The sequence below is a fragment of the Protopterus annectens genome, chromosome 2.part2 (genome assembly GCF_019279795.1).
Source record: "Protopterus annectens isolate FY-2018-M chromosome 2.part2, PAN1.0, whole genome shotgun sequence".
Lineage (NCBI taxonomy): Eukaryota > Metazoa > Chordata > Ceratodontiformes > Protopteridae > Protopterus > Protopterus annectens.
In genome coordinates this window covers 176,861,092-176,873,496 of record NC_056730.1, presented here as the reverse complement: position 1 = coordinate 176,873,496, position 12,405 = coordinate 176,861,092, and the positions used below count along the sequence as shown (strand labels likewise).

General features: G+C 44.7%; 1 protein-coding gene across 3 annotated transcripts in view; it reads right to left on the bottom strand.

The window, feature by feature from the left end:
• The window catches only part of LOC122795588 (apolipoprotein L3-like), a 353,437-nt gene that overhangs the window by 18,868 nt on the left and 322,164 nt on the right, over window positions 1-12,405 (bottom strand). The window lies entirely within an intron of this gene.

Genomic DNA, 12,405 nt, shown 5'->3' with positions numbered 1-12,405 from the left:
AAGGGTTCCGCAAAGTTACACAGCCGCATCCATGCATGCCTCCTAAGGGCCACACTGGTACCTGCGGCTCTACTCGCACCATCGGCTGCATAGGAAATGAGCCTCATGGAGGAGTTAATTACAGAATTAAGCGTCGCCAGCTGGGAAGCTACTTTAGCTTGAGCTCACTCAGCTGATGGATCTTGAAGGGTATCTCTGAGCTCTTTAAGGAGATCCCTCTGAAGCCGGGTAAAATGACATAAATAGTTCAGTGACCTCATACAGAAGGTCGCTGAAGCGAACATTCACTTCCAGTATCTGTCCATCGTCCTAGATTCCCTGTTAGGAGGATGGACAGACGAAGAGGTCTCCGCTAACTCTTTTTTGGTGACTGCTGCTACCACCATGGCATCAACAGGAACAACTTTAATAAGGAATTGCTTATCCTGGGGTGCTGTGATGAATTTACCAGGTCTCCTCTGAGTTGGTTCCACTGTATCTGGAGCTGACCAAGCCTTTCGAGCCACCACTGCCATAAGTGGATCGATAGGTGGAGAAACCCAGGAGGTGGAAGGTCGGGAAGCGAAAGCATCCAGAAATACAGACTCATCCTCGGTAGGGGCTAAGGGATTCCAGTTCCCCCTCTGCTTAAGCATTTCTAGGATGTCTGAGAAGGAAACATCTTCAGAGGGGGATCTCGGGGACCCTTCCGAATCATCTAAGATTGTATCAGAAGTAACAGACTCAGGGGAGTCAATGTGCTTCCTCTTGCACTTCTTCTTACGCGGGGGCTCCTCTGAATGATCAGGGGAGGCCTCGGAAGAAGAGGAAACACCCAATGGGGTTTCCTGGAGCATCGGTTCCCTACGCTTGGGGCCTGGAGGAGGAGCAGAGGTTGGCACAGGCACTACAGGGGACGGAGCCGGTGGGGCTGATAGTGGAGCTGACTCAGTGGCCAGCACACTCCTCATGACATCGAAGACGTCCCTGCCATGATGCAGAGAAAGCTCCGGTTCTGAGGAAATAGGAATCTCCGCACCGAGGGAGACGGCTCCGATGCCGAAGTAGGAGCCGAGCTCACCTGCGCTGAAGCTCCGAGAGGGAGAACAGGGTTGTACAAGGGTCCAATGCCACTCGCCTCATCGGAGCCGACGAGGGAGCCCCAGCACCCAGATCCCTAGACGGACGGCACCACCGAAGGGATCGGTGCCGACGTCGGAACTGAGGGATTTAGAGTTATCGGAGCCGATGGTTCCACTACTCGAACCCCAACAAACTCTGGCTTCCAAACTCATTGGAGTCGGAGGAGGAACATCAAGAGAAGTGGACGGAGCCGACACCTGTTGAGGAGGGATGGACAACATCTTGGCAAGTGCCTGCGACTTTAGCAACCTACTGAACACTCACTCCACATCGTGATCCGACAGCCTAGAGGATCGAGAGGAGTGAGAGGATCGGTGACTATGCTCACTCTGAAGTAAAGGAGACTGAAGAGCCGAGTGGACCGATTCTAGTGAAGGGGACCTCAGCCTCTTGTGGCTCCACGACAGCTCCGAAGTCTCTGATGGAGCCGATGGGGAGAGAGTCTTCTCGGTGCCAGCCGGAACCGAAGTGGAAGGTAAAATTTGAACCAAAAACAGCTCCGAACTTGGAGCCGATGGTTTGGTGGGTTTAGGGGATTTCACAGGCTGAGAGCTCTTGGCCGGTGAATCCTGGGGTTTTAAAAGACCCCTAAGAATAAGCTTATTCTTACACTCCTGCAGGACTGTTGGACTAAAGGCATGGCATATAGAACAAGAGTCCTGCAGGTGCACAATGTCTAAACAATAGACGCAAGAAGTGTGCCCATCTGTCAGAGACATTTTCTGACAGCATGAGTCACACTTCTTGAACCCAGAAACCTTGGATTCCTTTGATATCCTTAAAGAAGGAAAACAACAATTACAACAACAACTACCAGAAGCAATATACAGTCCACACAAAAACACACTCTACCATAAGACTATAGCTAAACGTTTTTTTCTTTTTTAAATAGGACAGCCTCTAACTTAAACGGCTAGCCTATGAGAGAAAGGTAGAAGGAGGAAAGCCTCTAACTTAAACGGTTAACCTGACAAGAAGAGATGGGGGTGGGGGTGGGGTGGGGGAGAACTCTCTAAGTTAAACGAGTTCTACAAGGAAAAGAAGGGATACTACAACTAAACACTAACTATCACAAAACAAGACTAACGTTAATAATAAAACACTAAAAGTGTTGAATTCTAGAGTAAGAAAGTTATACAAAAAACTTTATATGAGCCTGAGCCAGAAAAACGACACCTAGCAGCTGAAGCTGCAAATGAGATCTGGGTAGCTTTCACTAGGCATCATGGGATAAGGGGTAGCCTCGAGCCAGTAAACAGCTCTCGAGCTACTGAAGATGGCTGAGTCGGAGCCGAGGATCGGCTCCGATCCCAACCAGCAAGAACGAAGGCGAGATAGACAACTTAACATGTACAGTTGTGTACACTTACCATAAATCTAGATGTTCAAGTGTATTCACTGTCGCAGTCATCACATTTCGGTTATCTGCCTGCAGGTAGCCCTCAACTGGCCTGAATACCAGAGTCTTGGGATTCCTGCGTCGGATGCTGTCACTTCTTCCATGACATCAGGTTGTCAGGGGTATAAAATATGCAGCTGACGCCATTACATCAGTTTTTCTTGCCCCAGATGTCAGGTGCCCCCAAAATAGGAAGCAACCACATGGTATAGAACACCCCCAGCAAAAATCAAAGACACATGATATAAGATATGCCAAACAAAAAAGATAGGTAGAAGTAAAGAAAGAAGTCAGGGGGCTGGAAGGAGGGTAACCAGGACTGCAACAGTGAATACACTCGAACATCTACATTTATGGTAAGTGTATACAACCGTACTATGTTCTTCATGTTTCACTATTGCAGTCATCACATTTGGGTTGATTCCCAAAGCTAAGAAAGGGGGAAGGTAGTTAAGAAGCATTAGGGCTGGTAATCAGGCCCTGTAAGACTGCTGTGGCAAATCCAGCTCTGGATTTAGAAAAGATAGATAAGTGGTAATGCTTGGTGAAAGTGAGTACAGAGCTCCAGGTTGCAGCTTCCAGGATGTCCCTGGTAGGAACTCCCTGAGGAATGCTGTAGAGGTTGATGTAGCCCTAGTGGAATGTGTTCTGATCCCCTGTGGGGTAGGTTTCTCATGGTGTTTGTAGCAGAAATGGATGCAGTGTGCTATCCATTTAGAAATGGTTTGCTTTGAAATGTCTTGCCCTCTGCCCCTGCAGGAAAGCCGACTAGCAGCTGGTCAGATTTTCTGAAAGGCTTAGTCCTGTCCAGATAGAACCTGAGCTGTCTGTGCACGTCCAGGGTGTGCAGGATCCTTTCCCCTTTATTCTGAGGATTAGGGAAAAAAGTTTGCATATGAATGGATTGGTTTAAAGCCACACTAGATACCACCTTGGGCATGAATGATGGGTTAGTCCTGAGGGAAACTCTGTCGGCATGGAAGATAATGAAGGGTGTAGCATCAAAAAAGTTCCTCCTGCATGAAAGGCAATTGCATGACTTGAACAATATAGAATCCATAAACAAAAATGTAAGCCAGCAAACTTCTTCATAGCACTGGTATGCTCAGAAATTCTCAATCTTAGTGGTCGTGAGGTTTGCCCTATAATCACATTAGACAACTTCGACAGAGTGCTGCTCGCTATATTTTTATCTGTGACTGCACAACTGTCTTGAGGTTTCTTCTAACAGATGTTTTTCCAATTGGCTCAGTATCTGCATATAGTAGTAGTTGGTTCAAGACATATATTTTTCCTGCATATGGTAGCTATTTGCTCAGTTTGTTTTTTGTAATCTTTATAATATAGCTTTACCATCTCAAAGTGCTTACTCCTCTCTGTACTCTTCTTTTCTAGACCTAACACCACTCTTAAGTATTCAACTGCGGTACCACTTTTATCATTCTTATAAGAGAAGCACAGTCCGAGTCTGAACTGTCTGCAAAAAGCTAAAGTTGACTTTGAGTATGTGTCTACCTGTTTGAGCCAATATTCATTTTCCTGTGGAGAGCACTCTGCTTTGGTTTGTAAGCAGCACCCCCCCCTCACACACACACGCACTCATCTTCCACTTTCTCTCTTATTCCCTTCTGTTAGCAAATAGTATCCATAACTGATCAATACTGTGTGTTTGTTAATTTAAACTGAGACCACAGTAGCCTACTGATGCAAGGTTATCCTGTTTTTCCACCTGAGAAATGGTTAAGAAATGACTTACAGTTCCAGAGCAGTCCTTGGTCAATTGTGATTGTTTCTTAAACACAAACTTGTCTTTGCTTTGGCTCATTAGCAGCAGTACAAAGAACTGCCTGCTCACACCCTTGTTCTCCCCCCCACTTCCCTGTTTATTACCTTAAGACAATCCCAAAGTTAATAAATATTACCTGTGGCAGGCACCATTTTTAAAACTACAACCACCCTTGTCACTATCATATGTTCATTTATCAGTTAACTCTGTTACCTGATTGTTTCCAGCCCCCTCATAAGAGCAACTAACAGGGTCTATACCCGCTTCGCTCCCCACCCCGCCCCCTATTCCCTCCCACCCCCAGTGGTCTCACCTTTATTACACTCACAAATCCCTCCTATCTTTCCAACAGCCAACCACAGCGCTAACCCAACACTACCTCCTCCATCTTCCCACTACTATCACCCCTCCTCAACTAACATGTACACGCATACCTTACCTATGCTCACTGCATGCACTCTCCTTGCATATCTTACATCCTACCAAAGCTCCATCATTCACCCACTCAACCACTACCACTGTACTACTACTCACACCACCACTCATGTCTCACCCTCACTCAGCTCCACTCCCACCAACTCAAGAACCTTCCCTATGCACCCCCCACATATTCTACCAACTACATTACTCAAACATAAAGCATCCCTACAACTTAACATATTAACCCTCCCACCATACCTATTACCCACAGAGCACAATCATAAAGTTTCCCTTCTAAACAAACACATTCAAAAACTGAGAAAACTAATAACCCCATGCATATCAAAACTAACCCTAAGTGGAGACATCCACCCCAACCCTGGCCCTTCCATCTCCAACCCCAATCCTCATAATCAGACTAGAAACCACAACTTCTCCCATATTACAGCCAATAGAAAGCCAAGTGACTTCCTTCTACTAAGCCTAAATATTAGAAGTATATCCAACAAAGTCCATGAACTCCATGCCACCATAGAATTGTACTCCCCAGATATAGTTATCCTGACAGAAACCTGACTAAAACCTCACATTACCAGTGAGCAAATACTCCCTACAGGTTATGGCATACTAAGAGTAGACCGGGTAAACAAGAAAGGAGGCGGTGCAGCTATAATATTTAAACAGCATCTAAACATCCAGATCTTAAAATCATCAGCTCCACAAATAGGCAATGAAGAAATAATATATACCAACCTCAAAATAAACTAAAACAAAACCATCAACATAATTGGATGCTACTTCCCACCTGGCCAAAACATCCCTCCACTAGAAAACCTCCTCAGCTTGTCTACCCACCATCTCCCCCAAGAAACTATCATTTTAGGTGATTTCAATATTGACTGGCAATCCTGTTCTGGCAATCCAACCCATCATGTCAACCTTCATGGCTTCACCCAACTAGTCCAGTCACCAACCAGGATAAATAAAAACTCCAGCAAGCACACTACCCTGGATTGGATACTAGTCAGTAAGAGCCCCCAGTCATATATAACAGGCTGCTTATCAGATAGCCTCAGTGATCACTCCCCAACATTCCTACTCAAAAAATACCTATACCAAGCTAAACCTGTCATCTACCGTCAAATATGTAAAAAACTAAACATTAACCCACTCACATTTCATCTCATCCCTAAAAGAATGTAACTGGCATCCTCTAAAGTACCTCAGTCTTGATGATGCAGTTGAAATTTTTAATACTACCTTCCTGAGCATCCTTAATTACCATGCCCCCATAAGACTTTCCAGAATCAAAGCACAATCCTCCCCATAGCTACAGAAAACCACTAAGTCATAAATGAAAAACAGGGATAAAGCCTGGGAGCACTGGCGCAAAACCAAAACCCCTTCAACTAGACAGAAATTCCTAGAACTACACAATAGAGTCAAAAAGCTAATAAAACAGGACAAATTCCAATACTACCAGTCTGCCCTAGACTCCTCCCAACACAGCCCCAAACAATTCTGGTCCTCCATAAACTCCATCCTCCACCCAGGTAAAGTCAGTACCCCTCCTCCAAACATCCCTCACTCCTCTGAAAATATTGCTACTTCATTCAACACACACTTCACACAAACCATACTATCACTAGCTAAACAACACAACCCCCCCTCCAACCCACACCTTCAACTAGTAATCTCCCCACTGCCTTCTCTTTTTCTCCTGTACCTACCTCCAACATAAAAAAACTCTTAACTAAACTTAAGCCTACCAAATTAGCAGCAGACAACCTCCCAACTGAATACCTACAAATCGCAGCTGATGCTCTGGCCTACCCATTATCCATCTTGATTAACCGATCTCTGTCAGAAAGTTACGTTCCCACACTGTGGAAAGTATCACATATAATTCCCCTCCACAAAGGCGGACCCTCCACAGAACTAAACAATTACCGCCCCATAGCTATTCTCTCTCCACTCTCAAAAATACTAGAGAGATGCATACACTCTCAGGTCTCAGACTACCTCCTTACTAACAACCTCCTTTCCAATACTCAGCATGGTTTCCGACCAAACCATAGCACCACCACTGCCTTACTCTCCTTTACTAACACTATCCTTCAGCATACAAATAATGGCTATCTCTCCTCTGCTACTTTCCTAGACCTATCTAAAGCATTTGACATGGTCCCACACAAACAATTTATCTCTGTCCTCAATAACCTATCCTTCTCACAATCAGTCACCAACTGGTTTCAGAGTTACCTGTCTGACCGTCAACAATCTGTTGTATGGCAGAATGACATATCTCCCCAACTGCCTGTCTCCATAGGGGTTCCCCAAGGATCCATCCTTGGACCCCTACCCTTCTCTGTTTTCACCAATAATCTAGCCTCTGCCACCAAACATGACACACTCATACAATACGCAGATGACTCAACCATCATTTGCTCAGCCCAGGCCCTACCCAAACTGCAAAAAGCCACACAGGAAGCCATTTCCTCTGTTGAAACTTGGTTATCCGATGCCCAGTTAATACTCAACCCAAACAAAACTAAATTATTCATCTTCCAACCCACCAAACATACTCAAAACAACTCTCACTTTAACATCACAGCAAAAGACAACACCACTATATACCCAACTGAACACACCAAATTACTAGGAGTGGAAATAGACAATAAACTAAAATTTGACATTCACATATCCATGACCATAAAAAAGTCCACAAAAAATTAGGAGAGTTATACAGAAATAAGCAACTTCTCACCAAAGCAGCAAAGATTTCAATAGTAAATTCCCACCTTATCTCCACCCTACTTTATGCCTCTCCAATATATACCAACCTAAGGCAATGCGATCTAAACAAGCTAGAGACCTGCTACAACAAAATCGCCAAATTCGCCACAGGGGCATCCTACCGTAGTCACCACGGTCTCTCACTTGCTGAACTGGGCTGGCTTGAACTCCCTCACCTCCTTCAATGGTATCAACTCTCACTCGCCCACAAACTAGTAAACCATCCACTAAATGTCACATCCCTCCAGTATCTACTCCAACTCTATCGCACCACCAGACCACTAAGATCCAGCAACAAAAATCACTTGCAGATCACTAAAGCCAATAACTCTGCTGGTGAAGCACTATTCTCTTGCACCACAGCCAAATTATGGAACTCCCTCCCACCCATAATTACTTCTGTACCATCATGCACCCACTTCAAAACTTTACTAAAAGCGCACCTAAAAACATGCTGGCTATGCCCTTGCAACTCCCACTCTAATATCACCCACCCCATCCAACCACTACCTTTCTTTCCACTCCACTAACTACCTTGATTATAGCAAGTTCAGATGCTCATAAGCCTAGTACTTATTACACAGCAGGAACTTCTTATTGTAACATTTGTTAATGTCTGTTATGTACTTCACAGATAAAGATTCTAGTTGTATACTGATGCACTATGTTCTTCATCTGTAAATATGTTGTAAGTAATTGCTATGTAAATTGTTAATCGCTATGTAATCCAATGTAACTACTGTCTGTTTATTTTAACTGTGGAGCTTTTCTCCTCGGGCCTCCGCTGAAAATGGACCTATGTCTAGTCGGATACTCCCGGTCAACAAATATAAATAAAATAAATAAATAAATATAAAAAGAGACACAGCTGCATGTGGCTGATATATCTAGAAGATACATCTTAAAGAACAAGAAACTAAGCAGTGCTTTATAGAAACCCTGGGCAGGATTCACAAAGCCTCCGTGTAAGAGATACATGGCTTACACGGAGGCTGCAGTTAAACGGTGTGACGTCAGCATGTCATGCATATGGATGGGGGCATGCTGAATCACACCTAAGGCTAACACGGTCCATGGAAGACAGTAGGGGGCATGTCCGTAGGCCGAGCCCTGCAAGCGGACACACCCCCAGAAGAGTAAAAGTGCCCAAAGTAAACACCCACGACAGAGGCCATGGAAATGTGAATAAACACAACACAACACATGCCCCCACAGACTATGAACATAAAATATATAAATGAACATGTTATATATTTTTTTTAAATCGTAAAGATGTTTGCCCATGAGTGCGCTCGTTTGCGCGGGCGTGCCCATAGCTTAGCCACAGTTAGCAGTCAGTGGAAAAGCATATAAGAACTAAATATGCAAAGTAAGCCAAGAAGCAATAGCGTAGCGGTAGAGACGTCGGCTGAAGAGCAGGCATTCATGGTTCGAGCCCCCACAACATCAATTTTTATTTTAGTAAAATAAGCACGAAACAAGTCCCTGACAAATATGTACACATATAAAATCATATTTTATGTAAAATGTAATGAAATAGTCCATTTATTTTGAAGAAATGTGAGATAACAAAACAATAAAAAATGCGAGATGTGCCTATAGCTGAGCTACAGTTTAACAAGGTGAGTGCATCTGCCCGTAGGTGAGCAGTGGTTTAACAGGTGTAAAATGAGTGCCCGTAGGTGAGCAGTGGTTTAACAGGTGTAAAATGAGTGCCCGTAGGTGAGCAGTGGATTAACACGCTGAAACTGTGTGCCCCAAGCTGAGCTGAGCGTAATATGTGTGCTAACAGCCAAATGAAGTGTAAACCAGCGTACCCCGTTTGCGCGGAGCTGCGCACCGCGCCAACAAGCTAACCGACGAGTAACGGTGAGCAAGCTGTATCAAAACTGCCTTTACACAGACACACCCCCTAGCCTGTCTAGACAGTCATAAAAAATAAAAAGCAGTGGCCAGGTTCAAACCCAGGATACTATTCACCATAGTCAAGGTAATGAACCACTAAGCCATGACAGCAGTACCTAGAAATGCAGTAATAGCAAATATATAGGAATGAATAAAAAGTGGAGCATGACAAAGCAGGTTTTGTGAAGTTGATACAATTCCAAAATGGCCAATCACAGATATGTGTGGGAAAAACGGCATATATAAGCCCCATAGGCAGGAATACACAGCATAAACAATTGTATAACTAACTTGCAGCCAGAATGTCAGGAGTAGGTGAGGGTAGTTGCTTTCGAGCACAGAGGTGGGGCGTTGAGGAGTCCAGATACATGGTCTGGCTCCTAGTCCACAATCATGAGGCCCAACTCATGCAGGGCCAGGTCCTGTGGGGAGCATATAGGGCTGAGGCGTGGAACCGGTTGGCTCATGATCTCACCAGTGCCACAGGGATTCCAAGGACTGGTGAGCAGGTCCATCACCACCATGCGGACTTGAAGAGATGCAAGCAGGACCAATTGAACCTTTGGATCCAGGAGGCCTGGCAAATGCCCAACGCCCCACTACTGAATAAGTTACATTTAATTATGTATGTAAGAAATTAAACTAGCTGATATTATGGATATGTGTATTCCAATATTACTTCATTTATATTACAGCTGCAGGTGTCCGTTCTGCAAACCGCAGAGCCTATAGCGATAGACTGGTGCGGTTGCGCCACCAGGCAGGTCAGTAATCCTCTCCCAGTAACTGTAAAGAAATATAAAAGTATGACAGTTAGCAAAAGAGTGCAGTGTAGTCACTAAGTAATAAAATGTGCAAGTAACAGTGTAAGAGTGTTTGCAAGTATTGCTTGATTACAAAAGTGTGTTGCAGTCTGTAATCCAAACAGAAAAATGAAAATGTCTGAAATAAAGTCTGAAATAAAGATGCCCCACCTGTAATATAATAGTACACAACCTGCAGCAGGCTGAAAAGTACAGCTGCAGAAGATGAGCAAATCACATGTGTGAAATATACCCCTGTTGAAATACTGAAACATGACAGAAGTGAGACTGCTGGAAAGGATTGTAATAACTACAGGTAAAACATGTCAATAAAGCCTAGAAGTAAGTACCATCCTGAACAGTAAAATGAAAACAAGCGAGAGAGTGTGAGAAAGAGTTATGAATCCACCAATAAAGTAGTAATAACCCCTGAATAAAGTATATTGCAGTCAGTACAGAATGAAATGAATGTGACAAGAAGAACCAAACAGCGAAATGTGTTCAAAGTGTTGCTGCAGCTGGAATGTGTATCCCAAAATCTGGATATGTTGCTCTCAGTCTGCAATATGCAGATAGTATGATTGTCTGAAATACCAAACATCCACAGTTGTCTATAACTATATAAAGCAAATGTAGCAGGATGATGTAGCTGAACAAAGCCAGATATGAACGTGTATGAAGAACAATAAAATGTATATTGATGTAGCAGTAACAGTCCTTTCACCAAATTGAAGTAGTTATCATATAGGAAACTGTTGTTAGAACAGTAGTGTGTATATATCTGCAGCTATTACAAATGTACAGCATATGTATTGGTATTCGAAGGTGTTAATATTATTTTCTTCACCCCACCCTATAACCACATATAACCCATTCCACGTGAAAATGGTATGTGCAATCACAATTAACACCCCTGGACATTTGTCCTGTTGGGTCATAAATATTTGCATGTACGTTGATGCATCTGCCCTGTTCATACATCCAAACCTGATGGCCTGTTGCCATCAATCAACCCTGCATGTTGTTGGACTGTGTATTGCTGTTCAAATTATGCATGTGTTATGCTCGCTGTTCAATGGTGTGAATATTCGGGTGTTTGGTTAATGGGAATACTAATGCATGCTGTTACAACTAATTGCGAATGGTATTGTATGTTACTAACCCAAACTGTCATGACATAATGCAAAACATAGGACGACAGGGAAGACGGGTTCCAGCGGACCCACCTAGTGCCCAGTCTGGACCCTCCTCCGGTGGCCCTGTGCCACCTGCGGGTTTAAGCGCTGCAGGGGATGGGGCCCATCCCCCCTCTGCAAGTGTGGCCGGAGGAGAACCACCACTCACCCTCCGTAGCGTTCGGACTGTGGTGCGTAGGGAGATCTGGGACTCTGTTCTTGGGCCCCTACGCCAGCTTGAGGCACAGGTGGCACAACTTACGGGCATGCCTGTTGCCCGGCCTACACAGCCCCCAGCACAGCCCAGTCCTGGGCAGTGAAGGAACAGTGGCAACTGCCCATGGGTGGGGATATCAGTTCCACTGTTGCCATCTGTGGGCTCATGGGCTCTGGATATCCAAGCATCCGTCCCTGTCAATTGTGTAACCCCCCCCACACGTGTCATACACCGCCCCTGTATGCGTCTTGTTTGTCTTGTCTGTTGACCTACCCAACCTACCTCCCCAGCTATACCGACTTCCTTCACCTGACATACCACTCTCACCTGAAAAAAAGGGCACTCTGTACCCACAAAAAAATTACGCCCCATACATAGCTGCCCATTCCGCACACATGTCTGCTGGACATGGAAACTATCAATTACAATTGGTTGTACAACAAGTATTATTGTTGTCCTGACACCTCTCTCAGGGGTGGAAGGTTTCAAATGTCACACCAAATTACATACATATGCACAGCTGTTGCTGATGAAGAAATGGGCAGCTATGGGCCTTACCTACATCCCTCCTGCAAAACCCAAGCTTGTTTCCCTACTGTCTTACCCTCTTTGTGACCCCTTTTTCACCACTTTCCTGTCTCCCCATTTTCATTTCTTTCAAAGAAAATAGCGCGGGTGTGCGCCAGAGTAAGCACTGTTAAGCGGTTGTAAGCGGGTGTGCGTGGAGCTGAACGCCAGTGCGCATGCGGGAGCTCCACGCAAACCAGCGCTAACCCAGTTAC